Consider the following 21,435-nt stretch of genomic DNA (forward strand, 5'->3'; position numbering starts at 1 on the left):
GAGGGTCATTAAGACTATCTACTACACGAGGGTCCTTAAGACTATCTACTACACGAGGGTCATTAAGACTATCTACTACACGAGGGTCATTAAGACTATCTACAATACGAGGGTCATTAAGACTATCTACAATACGAGGGTCATTAAGACTATCTACAATACGAGGGTCATTAAGACTACTACACGAGGGTCATTAAGACTATCTACAATACGAGGGTCATTAAGACTATCTACAATACGAGGGTCATTAAGACTATCTACAATACGAGGGTCATTAAGACTATCTACTACACGAGGGTCATTAAGACTATCTACTACACGAGGGTCATTAAGACTATCTACTACACGAGGGTCATTAAGACTATCTACTACACGAGGGTCATTAAGACTATCTACAATACGAGGGTCATTAAGACTATTTACAATACGAGGGTCATTAAGATTATCTACAATACGAGGGTCATTAAGACTATCTACTACACGAGGGTCATTAAGACTATCTACAATACGAGGGTCATTAAGACTATCTACAATACGAGGGTCATTAAGACTATTTACAATACGAGGGTCATTAAGACTATCTACTACACGAGGGTCATTAAGACTATCTACTACACGAGGGTCATTAAGACTATCTACTACACGAGGGTCATTAAGACTATCTACTACACGAGGGTCATTAAGACTATCTACAATACGAGGGTCATTAAGACTATCTACTACACGAGGGTCATTAAGACTATCTACAATACGAGGGTCATTAAGACTATCTACAATACGAGGGTCATTAAGACTATCTACAATACGAGGGTCATTAAGACTATCTACTACACGAGGGTCATTAAGACTATCTACTACACGAGGGTCATTAAGACTATCTACAATACGAGGGTCATTAAGACTATCTACTACACGAGGGTCATTAAGACTATCTACAATACGAGGGTCATTAAGACTATCTACAATACGAGGGTCATTAAGACTATCTACAATACGAGGGTCATTAAGACTATCTACTACACGAGGGTCATTAAGACTATCTACTACACGAGGGTCATTAAGACTATCTACAATACGAGGGTCATTAAGACTATCTACTACACGAGGGTCATTAAGACTATCTACAATACGAGGGTCATTACTAGGAATAAGGTAAAATTTACACGTATGTTAGCTAAAAAATAGAAAATCATTCCCCTCCCTTTCTGTTGCTACCTAGTTATCTTAGGTAATTTACATATATATTACTTGGTATGACAACTGTGCTTAGGTGTAAGTAAACTTACACCTCACCGGCTTAATGAAAAAAGAAATGGCTGTAACTATGACAGGGTGGACCGGTAAGCCAGCGGAAGGCCTCGGTCAGATGACGAAAAGCTCCAACGGCGGGTCATCATCTAAGACCCGCGTCAGGAAGGACTTGTCCTGTTTCCTGACGAACCTCACCTAACCTAACCTGTCTGGCTGGCAGGCAAGTTACTCAGTTCTAAATCACTAGGAACTATTAGTGTTGTACATCCCACACACTCAGACATCAATATACCATACAATCAATTAGCAAACTTAAATGTCACCTCCCAGTTAATACCTGGAGATACCTGGAGATACCTGGAGATACCTGGAGATACCTGGAGATACCTGGAGATACCTGGAGATACCTGGAGATACCTGGAGACACCTGGAGATACCTGGAGAGGGTATCTCCAGGTATCTCCGCGGCCCGGCCTGTGACCAGGCCTCGCTTAACAGGGTACCACCACATAAGCCAACAGACTTTTAGATGCAAAATGAAAGACAGTATTGACTTACCCGTGTAAACCAAAGATTCTGTCGACCTTACCTGGAGGTTACCTGGAGGTTATTCCGGGGATCAACGCCCCCGCGGCCCGGTCCATGACCAGGCCTCCCGATGGATCAGGGCCTGATCAACTAGGCTGTTACTGCTGGCCGCACGCAGTCCAACGTACGAGCCACAGCCCGGCTGATCCGGCACTGACTTTAGGTATCTGTCCAGCTCTCTCTTGAAGGCAGCCAGGGGCTTATTGGCAATTCCCCTAATGCTTGATGGGAGGCTGTTGAACAGTCTTGGGCCCCGGACACTTATGGTGTTTTCTCTTAGTGTACCAATGGCGCCCCTACTTTTTATTGGCGGCATTTTGCATCGCCTGCCCAGTCTTTTACTTTCGTAGGGAGTGATTTCTGTGTGCAGATTTGGGACCATTCCTTCCAAGATTTTCCAAGTGTAGATTATGATATATCTCTCCCTCCTGCGTTCCAACGAGTACAAGTCAAGTGCTTCCAAGCGTTCCCAGTAGTTAAGGTGCTTGACAGAACTTATACGTGCAGTAAAGGATCTCTGTACACTCTCTAGATCTGCGATTTCACCTGCTTTGAATGGAGATGTTAATGTACAGCAGTATTCCAGCCTAGAGAGAACAAGTGATTTGAAAAGGATCATCATGGGCTTGGCATCTCTCGTTTTGAAAGTTCTCATTATCCATCCTATCATTTTCTTTGCACGTGCGATCGTGGCACTGTTGTGATCCTTGAAAGTGAGATCCTCAGACATTACTACTCCCAGGTCCCTTACATTATTTTTCCGCTCTATTGTATGGCCGGAGTCTGTAGTATACTCTGTTCTAGTTATTATCTCCTCCAGTTTTCCATAACGGAGTAGTTGGAATTTGTCCTCATTGAACATCATATTGTTTACCGTTGCCCACTGGAAAACTTTGTTTATATCTTCTTGGAGGTTAACCGCGTCCTCAGCAGATGACAGCCTCATGCCTTGTTGACGTCTGTGTCCTGAACCACGGCTTCTTCAAGCAATGATGGTTATGTCGTGCCGAATAGGTAAAACTGGTCAATTAGCAAGAACTCATTTAAAATTAAGTCCTTTCTAAAATTTTCTCTTATACGTTTAACGACATATTTTTCCATTTATGTTAATTTAAAAATTAATGATTTTGTACCAAAAGAACCTTAGAAAACTTACCTAACCTCATTATAAAAAGCGCAATTTAATTTAGTCTAATCAAACTAAATATATTTTAGATAAGTTTACAGTAATTTAATAATAAACAAACACAATGAAATATATTTTTTCCGTTTGGTGCAGAATGATTTTTGCGAAATTATTGCATACACAAACTTTCACTTGCCTTATTAGGCAAGAAGAATGTTGCTATATAAGACAAAATCGCATTTTTTTTACCTATTCGGCACGACAGTAATAAGGGGTACGCAGGTACATATATATATATATATATATATATATATATATATATATATATATATATATATATATATATATATACATATATATATATCTTTCTTTCAACACACCGGCCGTATCCCACCGAGGCGGGGTGGCCCAAAAGGAAAAACGAAAGTTTCTTCTTTTACATTTAGTAATATATACAGGAGAAGAGGTTACTAGCCCCTTGCTCCCGGCATTTTAGTCGCCTCTTACAACACGCATGGCTTACGGAGGAAGAATTCTGATCCACTTCCCCATGGAGATAAGAGGAAATAAACAAGAACAAGAACTAGAAAGAAAATAGCAGAAAACCCAGAGGGGTGTGTATATATATACTTGTACCAAATATAATTATGCTTGTGCCAAATATAATTATGCTTGTACCAAATATAATTATGCTTGTGCCAAATATAATTTGCCTAGAATGCCAAATATAATTTACCTAGAGCGCCAAATATAATCTACCTAGAGTGCCAACTATAATCTACCTATTGTGCAAAATATAATGTACCTAGAGTGAGAAATACAATCTACCTAGAGTACAAAATATAATCCACATATTTTGCAAAATATAATCTACCTTTAGTGCAAAATATAATCTACCTAGAGGGTACGATCCAAGGTAATCTTATTTACTTAGTAAAACGCACTTGCCACACGTATTAACCCATAAAGTGAACATCACACTCAATGGCCACCTATTTCACACTACTTTATTAAATACATTTTTATAATCCTACTGTGACGAACACAATGGCGTTCACTAATTGGTAATGCGAGGTTCGTGTTTACCCTGACAACATTGTGGAGGGCTAAATGATTATAAACGGGCATATTGGCCTCTCAGTGTTTGCTGACAATAATTTACAGCTGGGTTTGACACTGAGGAAATAATACTGTGAAGCATTTGCGTCCGAAGTGCTTGTAGAACACTGGACGTGTCCAGGAAGGTGGTAAATCTCCGAAACCTTAACTGAAACACCTGTACTTTACCCATAAATATTTGTACCATGAAAAAAAAAAGTTGCACTATACTAAAAACATGTGCGGCAAAATATGTGAGCTGTGCAAAAAATTATGTGCACTGCACATACAATGCATGTCCTATATCTTCTAGTATAGGACATGCACATGACTTCAATACCTGGAGGGCATTCCAAGGGTCAGTGCCTCCGAGAGCCGGTAGATGACCAGGACTCGCGGTGGATCAGGGCCTGAACAACCAGGCTGTTACTGCTGGCCGCACGCAAACCGAAACACGAACTACAGCCCGGCTGGTCAGGTACTGACTTTAGGTGTCCGTCCAGCTCCCTTTTGAAGAGAGCCATAGGTAAATCCCCTTATGTATGCTGGGAGGAAGTGGAACAGTCTTGGGCCCCTGACACTTATTGTATCGTCTCTTAGTGTACTCATGGCACCCCTACTTTTCATTGGGAGTTTGTTGCACCGCCTGCTGAGTCTTTTGCTTTCGTAGGGAGTGATTTCCGCTTGCAGATTTGGGACTAGTCTCTAGGATTTTCCAAGTGTATATTATCATGTATATTTCTCACCTGCGTTCCAAGGAGTACAGGTCAAGGGACTTCAACCGTTCCCAGTAATTTAGGTGCTTTATGGTACTTATACATTCAGTGAAAGTTCTCTGTATATTCCTCAGATCTGCAATTTCTCCTGCCTTGTAAGGGGCCGTTAGTGTACACCAATAATTATTTAACTACATGTAAACCACACAACAACCAAATTCTGTAAATTCAACATTGTAATCTTTATACAGAATAAACTTTGAATTTGAATTTGAATTTGAAATATTCCAACCTATTGAGAACTCACGATATGAAGAGAATCATCATTGGCTTGGCGTCCCTAGCTTTGAAGGTTCTCATTATCCATCCAATCATTTTCCTAGCAAATGTGGTAGATACATTGTTGTGATCTTTGAAAGTGAGATTCTTAGACATCATCACTCCCAGGTCCTTCACATTAGTTTTTCGCCCTATTGTGTGGTTGAGCTTGTTTCATACTCTGATCCAGTTTTTATTTCCTCTAGTTTTCCACAGCGGAGTAATTGAAATTTGTCTTCACTGAATTTCATATTGTTTTCTGGCACCCATTTTAAAGACTTGGTTAATGTCCGCTTGGAGGTTCACAGTGTCCTCGATGGATGACACTGTCATGCAAATTCTGGTATCATCAGCAAAAGAGGACACGGTGCTGTGTCTTACATCTCTGTCTATGTCAGCTATGAGTATGAGGAAAAGGATGGGAGCGAGTATTTGTGGAACAGAGCTTTTCACTCTAGCCGCCTCTGACTTTACTCTGTTTGCTATTACTCTTTGTGTTGTTTGTTAGACAGCTATAGATCCATCTACCCACTTTTCCTGTTATTTCTTTATTACGTATTTTGTGTGCTAATATGCCATAATCGCACGTGTCAAAGACTTTTGCAAAGTCTGTGTATACTACATCTGTATTTTGTTTGTCCTCAGGTGCATCCAGGACCTTGTCATAGTGATCCAGTAGCCGTGATAAGCAGAGGCGACCTTCTGTAAACCCATCTTGCCTCGGGTTGTGCAAATAATGGGTACCCAAATGGTTGGCGATCTTGCTTCTTAGAACCCTTTCGAAGATTTTTATGATATGGGATGTTAGTGCTATCGGTCTCTAATTCTTTGCAGTTGCTTTACTGCCACCTTTGTGGAGTGATGAGTGGTGTTATGTCTGTTGCTTTTAGTGACTGTGGGATGACCAGCTGTTTTGACCGACATTTTAACACAAACTAAAGCAACTATATTAAAACACCTGCACTGTTTTGAACACCTGCACTATATTAAACACCTACAGTATTAAGCACCTGTGCACCTGTACAGTATTAAACACATGCAGTGGCAAATCAATTGATCAACAAACAAAGAGAGATAGTAGAGGGCAACGAGTGACTAGCTTCCTTAAGGTTTACTATACAAATAGTAGGAGTCTAAGAAATAAGATAGATGAGCTAAGATTACTTGCAGGTGCAGGTAATATAGATATTAATATAAACATGTTATAAGATTAGAAACATCGAACACAGAATCTGTTTGGCTACAGTTTCTCGAGGGACGTGACAAATTAATTGTGGGTGTGATTTATAGGCCCCCAAACCTTGATAGGGAGGGCAGTAAGCTGTTATGGGACGAAATTCATAAGGCATCTAGATATGAAAATGTTGTGATAATGGGAGACTGTAGCTTTAGACAAATTGATTGGAACAATATGACAGGAAATCTTGAGTCTAGTGACTTTCTTGATACGGTTCAGGATTGCTTTTTAGAACAGATTGTGACAGAACCAACTAGAGGAAACAATCTGCTTGACTTGGTTCTTCCCAACAAAGAGACACTAATTAATAATCTTGAGGTTAATGATGAGCTTAGGGAAAGTGATCACAAATCACTTAGTTTCAATATATCATGGAATTACCCAGATAACTGCAATCAAATCTCTCTCCCAGACTTTCGCTTGGCCGATTTCATGGGACTGAAAAATTAAGTGGGTGGGCTAAATTGGGATAACCTGACTATGGGTCAGGTAGGTGATCTTGGTTGCCAATATGACGTTTTTCAGAGCATAGTTCTAGCTGCCCAGACAACTTTTGTTCCGAGTAGGGAAATTAGATCTAACAAAAATTATCCCAAATGAATGAACAACAGATTAAAACATCTCATTGGTCAATAGAGAGGCATATATAGGCGTATCAAAAAAGGGGATGGGCAGTTAAGAAATCAATATATTCAATTAAAGAGTGAAATAAAGAAAGGAATAAGAAAAGCAAAAAGAAATTATGAGGCTAAGGTCGCAAGAGATTCGAAGACTAACCCAAAAGGATTCTTTCAGGTATACAGAAGTAAGATTAAGGACAAGATAGGCCCACTTAAGAGTAACTCTGGCCAGATCACTGACAGTGATAAGGATATGTGTGAAATTCTCAATACCTACTTCCTCTCAGTTTTCACCCAGGAAAACACTAGCGAAATTCCTGAAATAATAGATTATGTAGTACAGGATGATAATAAACTATATACGATTGCGGTAACTAGTGACATAGTCCTCAGACAAATAGAGAAATTAAAACTTATCAAATCCCTAGGCCCTGATGAACTGTTTGCAAGGGTGTTCAAGGAATGTAAAGAGGAACTTAACATACCTTTGGCTAATCTTTTTAACATACCACTACAAACTGGCATAGTGCCTGATAAGTGGAAAATGGCAAATGCAGGTGACAGGTCCTTGGCTTCGAACTATAGACCAATAAGCCTTACCTCCATAGTGGGAAAATTTATGGAATCAATAATTGCAATAATTGCAATTTGTAGCCATCTTGATAGGCGCAGATTGATTAATGAATCTCAGCACGGTTTTACAAAGGGGCGTTCCTGTCTTACGAATTTACTAACTTTTTTCACTAAGGTGTTTGAGGAGGTAGATCATGGTAATGAATATGAAATTGTGTATATGGACTTCAGTAAGGCTTTCGATAGAGTTCCACACCAGAGGCTATTGAGGAAACTTAAGGCACACGGAATAGGAGAAATTTTTTCCTGAGCAGAGGCATGGCTGACAAATAGGCGGCAGAGAGTTTGCATAAATGGGGAGAAATCAGAATGGGGGCACGTCACAAGCGGTGTTCCTCAGGGGTCAGTATTGGGCCCGTTGTTGTTCACAATTTACATAAACGACATAGATGTGGGAATAAATAGCGACATACGCAAATTTGCTGATGACACCAAAATAGGCCGTCCAATTCATTCTAATGAGGACGCTAGAGCACTCCAGGATGATTTGAATAGACTGATGCAATGGTCGGAGAAGTGGCAGATGCAGTTTAATATTGACAAATGCAAAGTTCTAAATGTTGGACAGTTAAATAACCATGCCACATATAAACTAAATAATGTAGGTCTTAATACTACTGATTGCGAAAAGGATTTAGGAGTTCTGGTTAGTAGTAATCTAAAACCAAGACAACAGTGCATTAGTGTTCGCAATAAAGCTAACAGAATTCTTGGCTTCATATCTAGAAGTATAAATAATAGAAGTCCTCAGGTTGTTCTTCAACTCTATATATCCTTGGTTAGGCCTCATTTAGACTATGCTGCTCAGTTCTGGTCACCGTATTACAGAATGGATATAAATGCTCTGGAAAACGTACAGAGGAGGATGACAAAGATGATCCCATGTATCAGAAATCTTCCCCATGAGGATAGACTGAGGGCCCTGAATCTGCACTCTCTCGAAAGGCGTAGAATTAGGGAGAGTATGATTGAGGTGTATAAATGGAAAACAGGAATAAATAAAGGGGATGTAAATAGCGTGCTGAAAATTTCCAGCCAAGACAGGACTCGTAGCAATGGTTTCAAGTTGGAAAAATTCAAATTCAAGAAGGATATAGGAAAGCACTGGTTTGGAAATAGAGTTGTGGATGAGTGGAACAAACTCCCGAGTACAGTTATAGAGGCTAAAACGTTGTGTAGTTTTAAAAATAGGTTAGATAAATACATGAGTGGGTGTGAGTGTGTGTGAGTTGGACCTGATTTGCTTGTGCTACTAGGTCAGTTGCCGTGTTCCTTCCTTAAGTAAATGTGACCTGACCTGACTAGGTTGGGGGCTGGCTTAAGCCGGTTGGGGACTTGGACCTGCCTCGCATGGGCCAGTAGGCCTGCTGTAGTGTTCCTACTTTCTTATGTTCTTATGTTCTTATAACACCTGCACTGTACCATAACACCTACACTGTACTATAACACCTGCGCTGCATTAAATTTCCTATTCTGTATTAAAGTACTTGCAGTGTCGTAAAATACCTGCACTGCAACAAACACAAACAATTTAACAAAACAACCGCTTTTCAACAAACACCTATACTGTAACAAAGGACTTCCACTACACAGAAACACCTGTAATGTACCAAGGCACTTGCACTGTACTAAGTCACCCCTGTACTAAACACCAGCATTGCTATAAAATATTTGTGATGAATGGTTTGAAAAACCGACAAATTGAAGACTGAGACACTTATGCAACATATGGGAATCTTTATTCAGGAAACGTTTCGCCACACAGTGGCTTCATCAGTCCGATACAAAGTAGAAAGGCGTAAGGAGAGGAGGAGTTTGAGGTAATCAGTCCCTCAGCCTAGAGTCGATGTGTTCAGTCCATCAATCTTGTAGAATGTACAGCATAGGGCCGTAGACGTGGCTTATATACTGTAGTGAGGTGAGGTGAAGCAGGAGGAGGCGGGGTCATAGTGGTACCATCCACTAGTCGAAGTAGGTCTTCGTCCAAAGGTTGAACAAGTGTTGAAGAATTCTTTGTAACAAGATCCCATGATGCTGCAGTGTCTGATAGTTGTGATGAATGGTTTGAAAAACCGACAAGTTGAAGATTGAGACACTTATGCAGCATATGGGAATCTTTATTCAGGAAACTTTTCGCCACACAGTGGCTTCATCAGTCCGATGCAAAGTAGAAACGTAGCCACGTCTACGGCTCTATGCTGTACATTCTACAAGATTGATGGACTGAACACATAGACTCCAAGCTGAGGGACTGATTACCTCAAACTCCTCCTCTCCTTACGCTTTTCTACTTTGTATTGGACTGATGAAGCCACTGTGTGGCGAAACGTTTCCTGAATAAAGATTCCCATTGTAGATGAATGGTTCAAAGAATCATTTATCTACAAATTTAATTTAACAAAGATTCCCATATGTTGCATAAGTGTCTCAATCTTCAACTTGTCGGTTTTTCAAACCATTCATCACAACTGTCAGACACTGCAGCATCATGGGATCTGGTTGCAAAGAATTCTTCAGCACTTGTCCAAACTTCGGACGAAGACCTACTTCGACTAGTGGATGGTAGCACTATGACCCCACCTCCTCCTGCTTCGCCTCACCTCATTACAGTATATAAGCCACGTCTACGGCCCTATGCTGTCACCCGATCATTCGTCGAGAATCACGGTGCTGCATTCCTCGTTTGTGACTTAGCTGGAGTGGTGACATGTGCTTACCTAACACATCACTCACACAACGACGATCTCGCCTCTCTCGAATTACCCCGTGTTGGGAGAGACTTCGCTTAGAGTAGTGCTTGCTGGACCTTCGTCTTCCTCTCGACCATCAGGATTGGTGCGTCGGTGGTTGCCTACCCAAGGGCAGGAAACCTGTTGCTGCGTGAATTATCTTCACCTGTTGACTGCACGCCTTACAGCCAGTCTCGCCGCCACTCAGGATATACAGTGCTCCATCAAGCTACAGTTCACCTCCAGTGTCCTGCGCCAGGCAAGTACGTGTGTCTACTTACACGTACTTGCCTAGCTGAGTACTCTCACTTTTTGGCCGATTGTCACCGCCAATTAAATTTTTTCGTAATTAGACGATGCCTTCATTGCCTTCCAGCTCCCACCCCCCTTCCACTCTCCCCCAACCGCCCACACCTGCCTCTGCTTCTTCTAAATCCAATTCCTTCTCGCTAAACCTCAAATTCTCTAATCCTGATGCCACTATCTGTCCTGAAAATTTATTATATCAGATCACTGGTGCACCTCAACTTAAAGTCTTCAAAACCAACTCAAGCTTCAAACTCCTTCTTGACAAACATTCCTACGAAGCGTACACCTCAAGCGATACCAGACAAAAACTTCTCAACGCAGGCTTCACCATTATTTGGACTCCTGAGCACCGTGCCAAAAGCACAGTCATTGCTAAACACGTAGACTACTCTCTCCTGACAGCCTATGACACAGACAAAGAAGACTTAATAAAAGATATCAGCACTAAGAACAAAGTCTCTGTTGACGATATTTACAGACCCGAAAACTTTACCATTCTCAAAATACACTGTTCTACTCCTGCTGACGCCTCTACACTCTTCAGTCAACGAATCTTTGCCAAGACCATCCGCATTCCTCCAAACACTCTCTTCACTCCGAACTTCCACCCAATCACACATTGTCTTAAATGCTACAAATTCGGCCACGACAAAAACACATGCACATCTACACAAGTCTGCTCCAGATGTTCAGCAACTGGCCACTTCTGGAATACTTGCAACCTCCCCCTTAAATGTTCTAACTGCGGCGGGTCACACACTGCACTTGCAAATTCCTGCCCTTCTAGAAAGCACATTCTCTCCTCAGAGCTAGCCAACCTCCTTCCCTCCCCAACCCTTTCCCTGCACCTCCCTCCCCTTCCATACCTCCCTCCCCTTCCATACTTCCCTCCCCTTCCATACCTCCCTCCCCTACCCCCAATACCTGGGCCTCCCCACGCACTTGATCTACCTCTTCTACTCTACACACATCAAACACCAACAGATATGAGGATGAGGAACAAGATGGGAGCGAGTACTGTGCCTTGTGGAACAGAGCTTTTCACCGTAGCTGCCTCGGACTTTACTCTGTTGACTACTACTCTCTGTGTTCTGTTAGTGAGGAAATTATAGATCCATCGACCGACTTTTCCTGTTATTCCTTTAGCACGCATTTTATGCGCTATTACGCCATGGTCACACTTGTCGAAGGCTTTTGCAAAGTCTGTATATATTACAGACTTTGCAAAAACCTTCGACAAGTGTGACCATGGCGTAATAGCGCATAAAATGCGTGCTAAAGGAATAACAGGAAAAGTCGGTCGATGGATCTATAATTTCCTCACTAACAGAACACAGAGAGTAGTAGTCAACAGAGTAAAGTCCGAGGCAGCTACGGTGAAAAGCTCTGTTCCACAAGGCACAGTACTTGCTCCCATCTTGTTCCTCATCCTCATATCTGACACAGACAAGGATGTCAGCCACAGCACCGTGTCTTCCTTTGCAGATGACACCCGAATCTGCATGACAGTGTCTTCCATTGCAGACACTGCAAGGCTCCAGGCGGACATCAACCAAATCTTTCAGTAGGCTGCAGAAAATAATATGAAGTTTAACGATGAGAAATTTCAATTACTCAGATATGGCAAACACGAGGAAATTAAATCTTCATCAGAGTACAAAATAAATTCTGGCCACAAAATAGAGCGAAACACCAACGTCAAAGACCTGGGAGTGATCATGTCGGAGGATCTCACCTTCAAGGACCATAACATTGTATCAATCGCATCTGCTAGAAAAATGACAGGATGGATAATGAGAACCTTCAAAACTAGGGATGCCAAGCCCATGATGACACTCTTCAGGTCACTAGTTCTATCTAGGCTGGAATATTGCTGCACACTAACAGCACCTTTCAAGGCAGGTGAAATTGCTGACCTAGAAAATGTACAGAGAACCTTCACGGCGCGCATAACGGAGATAAAACACCCCAATTGCTGGGAGCACTTGAGGTTCCTGAACCTGTATTCCCTGGAACGCAGGCGGGAGAGATACATGATTATATACACCTGGAAAATCCTAGAGGGACTAGTACCGAACTTGCATACGAAAATCACTCACTACGAAAGCAAAAGACTTGGCAGACGATGCAACATCCCCCCAATGAAAAGCAGGGGTGTCATTAGCACGTTAAGAGACCATACAATAAGTATCAGGGGCCTGAGACTGTTCAACTGCCTCCCAGCATACATAAGGGGGATTACCAACAGACCCCGGGCAGTCTTCAAGCTGGCACTGAACAAGCACCTAAAGTCGGTTCCTGACCAGCCGGGCTGTGGCTCGTACGTTTGTTTGCGTGCAGCCAACAGTAACAGCCTGGTTGATCAGGCTCTGATCCACCAGGAGGCCTGGTAACAGACCGGGCCGTGGGGGCGTTGACCCCCGGAACTCTCTCCAGGTAAACTCCAGGTAAACACACAGACTACAAGCACTTCTCCTTCTACACCTACACCCACACTAGACTACAAAACTAACTCTCAACTCGCCACTGCTGCCCACTCTGCGATGGTAATCTCTCAAGCTTACCAATCAGACTACTCACATGTCCTTAACCTAATCTTGTCTGCTAACAATCTTCCCTCTTTAATTATCCCTCCTTCCTGCTTCTCTTCTAAGCCTCCTACAACCTCTCCCTCCTTCCTCTCTCCCCCCCCCCACTTCCTATTCCCACCAGCTCTCCTCCTTCCCTATCCCTCTTCACTACTTCTACACCTCCTACCAACACCCCTACTGCTGCTGCTACGATCACCCCTCCCCCCCACTTCCTTACTCACTTCCTCATCCCCTTCCAAAGCTTCCACTTCCTCATCCCTTACCTTAGCTTCCACTTCCTCATCCCTTACCATAGCTTCCTCTTCCTTATCCCCTACCAAAGCTTCCACTTCCTCTGCATCCACCTTCGCCCACTCCTCCACCACAACCAAAACTTCATCCAGGTCTAACTCCACCTCCTCCAGACAAAATCCACTCAAACCTAAACCTGCCCTAACTTCTGACAGACAGACCAAAGAACATAAAAACAGATCCATCTCTTCCTTCCCCTCCAGGAAAAGGGTCCGTAGCACTTACAAACACACATCCACTGATGGCACCACTATCACGGGCTTTAATCCAAACTCCTCCCCCGACATTAACTTTGCTATGACGAAACCATTAAATCATGTTTAAGGTGATTCAGTTCAACGTACGTTCTTACTTTACAATTAGACACCTACTGGCCGAGCTCCTTGAAGCAGAGAGGCCAGATATTGTTTTGCTAAACAGTACCTGCCTCAAAGCCCCTCAACGTATCCGCCATTATGGTTATACTGCACTACAGTCCCCCTTTGATCCCCACGATGGGGTTGCCATCCTTGTTAAATCCAACATAAAACACGAATTTCTCCCAATCCCTTTTATACAACAACACTGTCTTGCGGTCAGAATACACACCCACCTTGGTCCCTTTATCTTTTTCACCACCTATGCTCGCCCAAACACTACTCTCAACATACACGACCTTTCCTTAGTCTTCAACTACACCAACACACCAACACACCTACTAGCTGATATGAATGCCAAACACACCGCCTTTCATCACACCAGTAACAACCAACTTGGTCACCAATTACTCAACTTCACAAACCACAAACACCTAGTTCACCTCGGCCGAGACTTCAACACCTTCTACACTCACACTGGCCAAGGCAAACCCGACATCATTCTGGCAAACCGAGCCAGCTCACTCTTTCAACACTACATATCACCTTGCCCTATTATAGGCTCTGATCACATTCCCGTCATCTTACACATCTCCTCCAACCCTATCCTCATCCCAGCCACACCTTCCTTCTCCTACAAGAATGCTGACTGGGATGCCTTCAAACAACACATAGATAATACTAACCTCACCTATGACTACAACAACAAACCCATCTCTGACATTGACACTCAACTTGCTCTCATCCAAGACACCATTACACAAGCAGCGAACACCGCAATACCAAAGAAAACCCACACCACTCGTTATTCCTTCAAACCCTCAATCAGAACAAGAAGACTAATTATCTGTTACCACAACCACTTTCTCTACAACACACATAGATTTAATCAAGTCCGATTAGATCTCACTTACCTCAGAAACAACATTCTACACAGTCTAGACCAAGACCACAACAATCAATGGTCACCGCTCATACTACAAGCAGACAAACAGCGTATCAAAAACACCAAAGCCTTCTGGGACTTTATCAAAAAAATCAGAGGCACCACTCCCCAACATATTCGAACACATCACCTACAACAACACACACATCTCAGACCTGCAGGCTGCTACTAACATCTTCAAACACATCTGGGAGAACATCTTCCACCCTCACCCACCCCACCCTAACGCTATTCAACACATTCAGTACATAGAACACTGGAACACTACACACACACACACGAAACAACACCAGACAGCCACATCCATCTGGACTCTCTTACCTCCTCCCAAGAACTTGATACTCCTTTCACCAACACAGACGTTAAAACTCTCCTCAGACACCTTCCTCCTAAGGCCCCTGGTGCCTCTGGCCTAAACCATATTATCCTAAAACACCTTCCTGACTCTATCATTACTGCCTACACAAACCTCCTCAATGCCTCCGTTGCCTCTGGATACTTCCCTTCCCTCTTCAAAGCTGCTACTGCTATCCTCCTCCCTAAACCAAATAAAGACCACTTTGACCCTAGAAACTATCGCCCTATCAGCCTCCTCGAAACTTTAGGAAAACTCTTTGAAAAACTCATCAATCATCGCCTTCACAGATACCTGGAACACAATTCTCTACTTTCTGATGGCCAGTTTGGCTTCAGAACACACAGATCCACACAGGATGCCATAAACATCATTCTCAATTACATCCACATCAACACAAAACAAAGAAACAGGACAGCCCTGGTTGCAAAAGATTTTGAAAAAGCCTTTGACACTGTCTTGCACGAAGGGCTCAAGTACAAACTCTGCACTAACTTCAACCTGCCTCTCAATGCTCGTAAACTCCTCTGTAACTTCCTAGACGGCCGTACCATGAGAATCAAATTCTAAGGCTGTTACTCTGACTACTTCACACTAAATGCCGGAGTACCCCAGGGATCTGTCCTCTCCCCTAACCTCTACATTTTATACACTAACGACATTCCAACACCTGTATACCACAACTCCATCACACTAGCTTATGCAGACGACATTACACAACTTATCACTCATGCCAATATAGATACACTCACACACAAAACACAAAATGAGGTCGACAGGATAGCCATCTGGGAACAAAAATGGAGGATCAAAACCAATGCAGCTAAATCCAGCATTACGTATTTTAACTACAGGAAACGTGATCCTCCATTACCTGTCGAGCTCAGAACAGCTGACACCTGCACTTACATCCCCATCACACAATCTGTCACTGTCCTTGGCGTTAATCTTGACTACCTTCTTCGTTTACACGGACACATTCACTCAAGGCATGCAACAGCTAGTAAGGCCCTTGCGGGCCTCTACAAGCTGAAACATGCCTCTCAACGCACCAAACTACACCTCTACAAATCCCTAATAAGTCCTCTGATAACTTACTCTCCTCTAGCCCTCTCTCTTGCAGCAAAAACAAACTTAAACTGCAGCGTGTCCAGAACAAGGCGCTGCTCTGGGTGCTTGATGTCAGATGGGAGGACTTCGCCACAAGCGAGTCTCTCCATGCCCAATTAGACATCCCTGCGCTGAACCTGTACTGGAAGACGCTCCGTGACAGACAGACAAACTTGAGACACGACATGACTACTGGACCTCTCTCCTTGACGAAGACATTCGCAGACCCACATACCAGCACAACCTTTTCTACTCCTTGCATGATCCTGCTCCTAACCCTATTTACAAATAACCTTGACAGGTACCTTCTATGACAGGTACCATTCTCTGACCCACGATCGCCTTAGCTTTTGGGTTAAGACATGGCTCAGTTCTACACTCCTCTCTAGCGCTAAACGTCGCATGTCCCTTCCTCCCCGCTCACCCCACCGGAGTCCCAACAGAAGAGGCTGAATTTCTCTTCTCAATATCTGTCCGACGATCGCCTTCGCTGCTGGGTTAAGCCCTGGCTCTATTTCTACGACTAAGAACACTCCTCTCCAGCACTATTCTTCGTCTGCCCTGTCTTCCCCGCTCATCCCATTTGGGATCTTACCTGAACTTTCGTTCGTTCGTTCGTTCGTTCCTATGCTGTACATTCTACAAGATTGATGGACTGAACACATCGACTCCAGGCTGAGGGACTGATTACCTCAAACTCCTCCTCTCCTTACGCCTTTCTACTTTGTATCGGACTGATGAAGCCACTGTGTGGCGAAACTTTTCCTGAATAAAGATTCCCATATGTTGCATAAATGTCTCAATCTATAAAATATTTGTAATGTACTAAAACTCTTATCTGTGACAGGTGTCTAAGTTTTCCGGTCTGGTGTCCCAGCTTACTCAACACAGCCCAAATAAGACCATGCAAGGTGTCCCGTAGTTCGGTTGGTAGCGCACTCAGCTCACATACTGAATAAAATAGGTACCTGGGTGTTAGTGGACTGGTGTGGGTCGCATCCTCGGGACAAAACTGACCTAATTTACCCGAAATGCTCAGCATAACAATAGGCTTTCTTTATAGTAGTATGTTATTGATATCAGGTGGGCCTGCATACCTGATGAAATTAAGACACATGTACAACATCTGGGTATCTTTATTGTAGACGTTTCGCCATCCAGTGGCGAAACGTCTACAGTAAAGATACCCAGATGTTGCACATGTGTCTTAATTTCATCTTGTCGGTATTATATACCATTCTTGCACAGCCTGTATACCTTGTACATGTACTTGTAGAAAAAAAGATTATTATTATTATTATTATTTTCTGTTGCAAAAAAGATTATTATGATTATTATTTTCTGTTGATTGTTTGTTTAACCAGGTTGTTGCTGTTCCCGGCCTGGTTGTTGATTTGTTACTTGCAGGAGATAAAAATTCAGTTTTGTCTGGAATACCGTCTGCTTGTACCAGTAATATTTCTGTCGGTTGGTAGCAGGGGAAACAGGTGTGGTCTACAGATGTTCACAAAGCCCAGGGTGCCTCTACTTTTCACTGAGTTTATTTTACACTTCCATATCTTTCATCCCACTACATTGTTATGTCTAAATTTCCCCGGAAATTTTGACAGTTCTTTGTTTATTTTGTTTCTGTGTTGCGGTCCATCATTACTGTCACATGCACACATGGAAAATACAGATATCAGTGTTTAATATGCATACTAAACAACAACTCCACAAACAATATAATCTCTTTATTCATCTCTATTATTATTATTATTACTATTATTATTATTATTATTATTATTATTATTATTATTTTATTAGCATTATAAGTATTAGACATGGATTATTATAAGCATATTTCTGAACACAGAGTAAAGTGTCCACTATTGTTATAAATGTTATCATATACTTACTGTAGAAAGTATGGTAATGTGATAGTGAGGTCATATATTCATTACTACGTTATGTGTCATCTAACATGTGTAGTGTGACTGGATGTTGGTGTCTCTTTAATTGGAGCTAACTCATCGGGGTATAGATCACCAGGTTCAAGGCTGGCTAGTTTCCCTGTGCTTCTTGATGCTGCATTAGCTTTCTTCACTCTTCTTAATTCATCTGTAATGTGATGATTAAGACATCTGACAGTGGAGTTGTTCTCGATAACTGAACGACGTAGGTGGGTATTTTGCTCAATTCTGTCGGATTTCCTGTATAGCCACGCTCTTCTGGATACACTTCTCTCAAGACATTGCTGTACTCTGCTTAGAAATGATTATCTTGTGGCTTCGTATGATTCACTGCCTTTTGCTGCCCTGGCTGCCTTCTGCTGTCAGATTTATTGTGCTTTTGTTACACTATGTTGGTGAGACTCAGAAGCTTTTAATGTCATTATATTTGTGGGATTTTCTTGATTAATGTTGATGTCGATTAATGACGCAGTTGTTGTCAAGACAAGGTCATTAATCTGCCAGGCCAGCCTTAGAGGTACTTATCTCTGATCAATCAGGTTATTATTGTTGGCACATAATAATTATAATTATCATCCCACCCATCATTGCCACCATACCCATATTTCCCTCCCCACCCATCAGTGGCACCCATCTTTACCGCCTCACCCATCGCTGCCACCTGTATATACCTCCCCAGTCATCATTTTGCTACCTCACCCATCACTGTCGCGCTACCCATTACTGCCACCCCACCCATCACTACTACCCATCTTTACCTTCCCATCCATGTCAACCATCTTTGCCACCACCTGTCACTGTCATCCATCGTTGGCAGTGATGGGTGAGGTGGCAGCGATTGATGATAATGATTGGTGGGGTGGTAAAGATGGGTGGCAGGGATGACCAGGCCTCGAGGTGGATCAGCCCTGATTCACCTCGAGGCCTGGTCATGGACTGGGCCGCGGGGGGCGTTGACCCCCCGCAACACACTCCAGGTAGGTAGGCAACCACCCCATCACCGCCATCCATCACTGCCATCTATCACTGTCACCCATCACTGCCATCTATCACTGCCATCCATCACTGCCATCTATCACTGTCACCCTCAGCAGTACCTGGCAGGAAGCAGGTAACATTAATGATCCCAGAATCAATATTTATACTTTAAACAACGATACTATTATTTTAATGACTCACGAAATCGTAATGACACGATTGCAAACAAACCATACCACGGGCGGGATTGAACCCGCGGTCAGAGAGTCTCAAAACTCCAGTGGCTAACGCGACGGTCTGGAGTTTTGAGACTCTCTGATCGCGGGTTCAATCCCGCCCGTGGTATGGTCTATTATTTTAATCATGGGAAGTCGCTAAACCCTTAGGGGTCACACAGCGCCTACGGAATGGAAGACCATCAGGCTCGATTCAAGAGGAAGAAGACAATTTTAACTCCCCCGGATCAAGATCCCCTCACTGGCATCAAGAGAGAGGACCTAGTAGCGATCAGTGAAGAGGCGCAGCCACGAGCTGAGTTTCGACCCCTGCAACCACAATTAGGTGAGTACATCCACTGAATTAAGAAAGGAATATTTTCTGATACACGACGTGTTTTTTCTTTCTACCTTGCTGCGGAAGAGAGCAGACTTGCAAGCTTAGCTTACGCAGCAATGTTACTCCGTCACCCGTGAAGTTACCAGGTCAGTGAAATTACACATCAGTTACATATTCTTTATTTACAGTATATATACTTTGATGTTACACTAAGACACAGTCAATATTTTGATGAATACTGATTAGACATTCACAATGCATTTTATTTTTGAATGAGTGAAGAATATAATACATAATATGGATATATACATTGAGGTTAGATCTGAGGAAAAGGTGCAAATCACCTCTAGTTCCTCAGATTAAAAGCTTTTCAAGAGCGATAAGGAATATTTAAGTAGTCAATAATGGACAATTTCACCCTCAACCCAATATATACAATAGCTTATATTCGCTCATACAGTATCATACATACACAATCCCTCATACTTACAATAACACACACAATCACTCACATGAAGACACTCCTATAGAATAACACTCAAACCAACCCACAATCATTTTATATCAACACTCACGTATATCCACATACAATCACTTATACTCTAACACACACACACACACACCAAAACACACTCTCTTATACTTACACAATAACACAGACACCACTACACCCACACTCATCCTTCACACAACTCAAACACTCGACCAAGCATAATTGTACCACAGAAGACCGGGAAATGTAATAGAACCTGGAGCTCTTTAACTGGTGAAAACTGTTACAGAAGAAGTAATGAAAATAGCAGCAACAGACGTTAGTGTAAAATACACTTGTCAAGAAGCTTAGGTGACATTTTGTCACCACCACAGCAGTTATGCATGGTCGAGTGTTTGAGTTGCGTGAGGGATGAGTGGTTACAGCACTATACACACACACACACACACACACACACATATATATATACATATATATATATATATATATATATATATATATATATATATATATTTATATATATATATATATATATATATATATATATATATATATATATATATATATATATATATATATATATATATATATATATATGTCGTGCCGAATAGGCAGAACTTGCGATCTTGGCTTAAATAGCAACGTTCATCTTGCCATATAGGACAAGCGAAAATTTGTGTATGCAATAATTTCACCAAAATCATTCTGAACCAAACGAAAAAAATATATTTCACTGTGTTTGTTTAGTATTAAATTACTATACACAAATCTAAAATATATTTAGTTGGGTTAGGCTAAAATAAATTGCTCTTGTTATAATAAGGTTAGGTAAGTTTTCTAAGATTCTTTTGGTGCAAAATTAAAATTTTTTACATTAACATTAATGAAAAAATATATCTTTAAACGTTTAAAAGAAAATTTCAGAAAGGACTTAATTTTAAATGAGTTCTTGCTAATTGACCAGTTTTACATATTTGGCACGACATATATATATATATATATATATATATATATATATATATATATATATATGTGTGTGTGTGTGTGTGTGTGTGTGTGTGTGTGTGTGTGTGTGTGTGTGTGTGTGTATATAACAACAGTATATATAATACATAACGATGATTCACAACCCCCACTTAGGATAGGAAACAGTGATATATCACATATGCCAATATATTTGAAT

Source organism: Cherax quadricarinatus, chromosome 1, assembly GCF_038502225.1.
Source record: "Cherax quadricarinatus isolate ZL_2023a chromosome 1, ASM3850222v1, whole genome shotgun sequence".
In the NCBI taxonomy this organism is placed as follows: Eukaryota; Metazoa; Arthropoda; class Malacostraca; order Decapoda; family Parastacidae; genus Cherax; species Cherax quadricarinatus.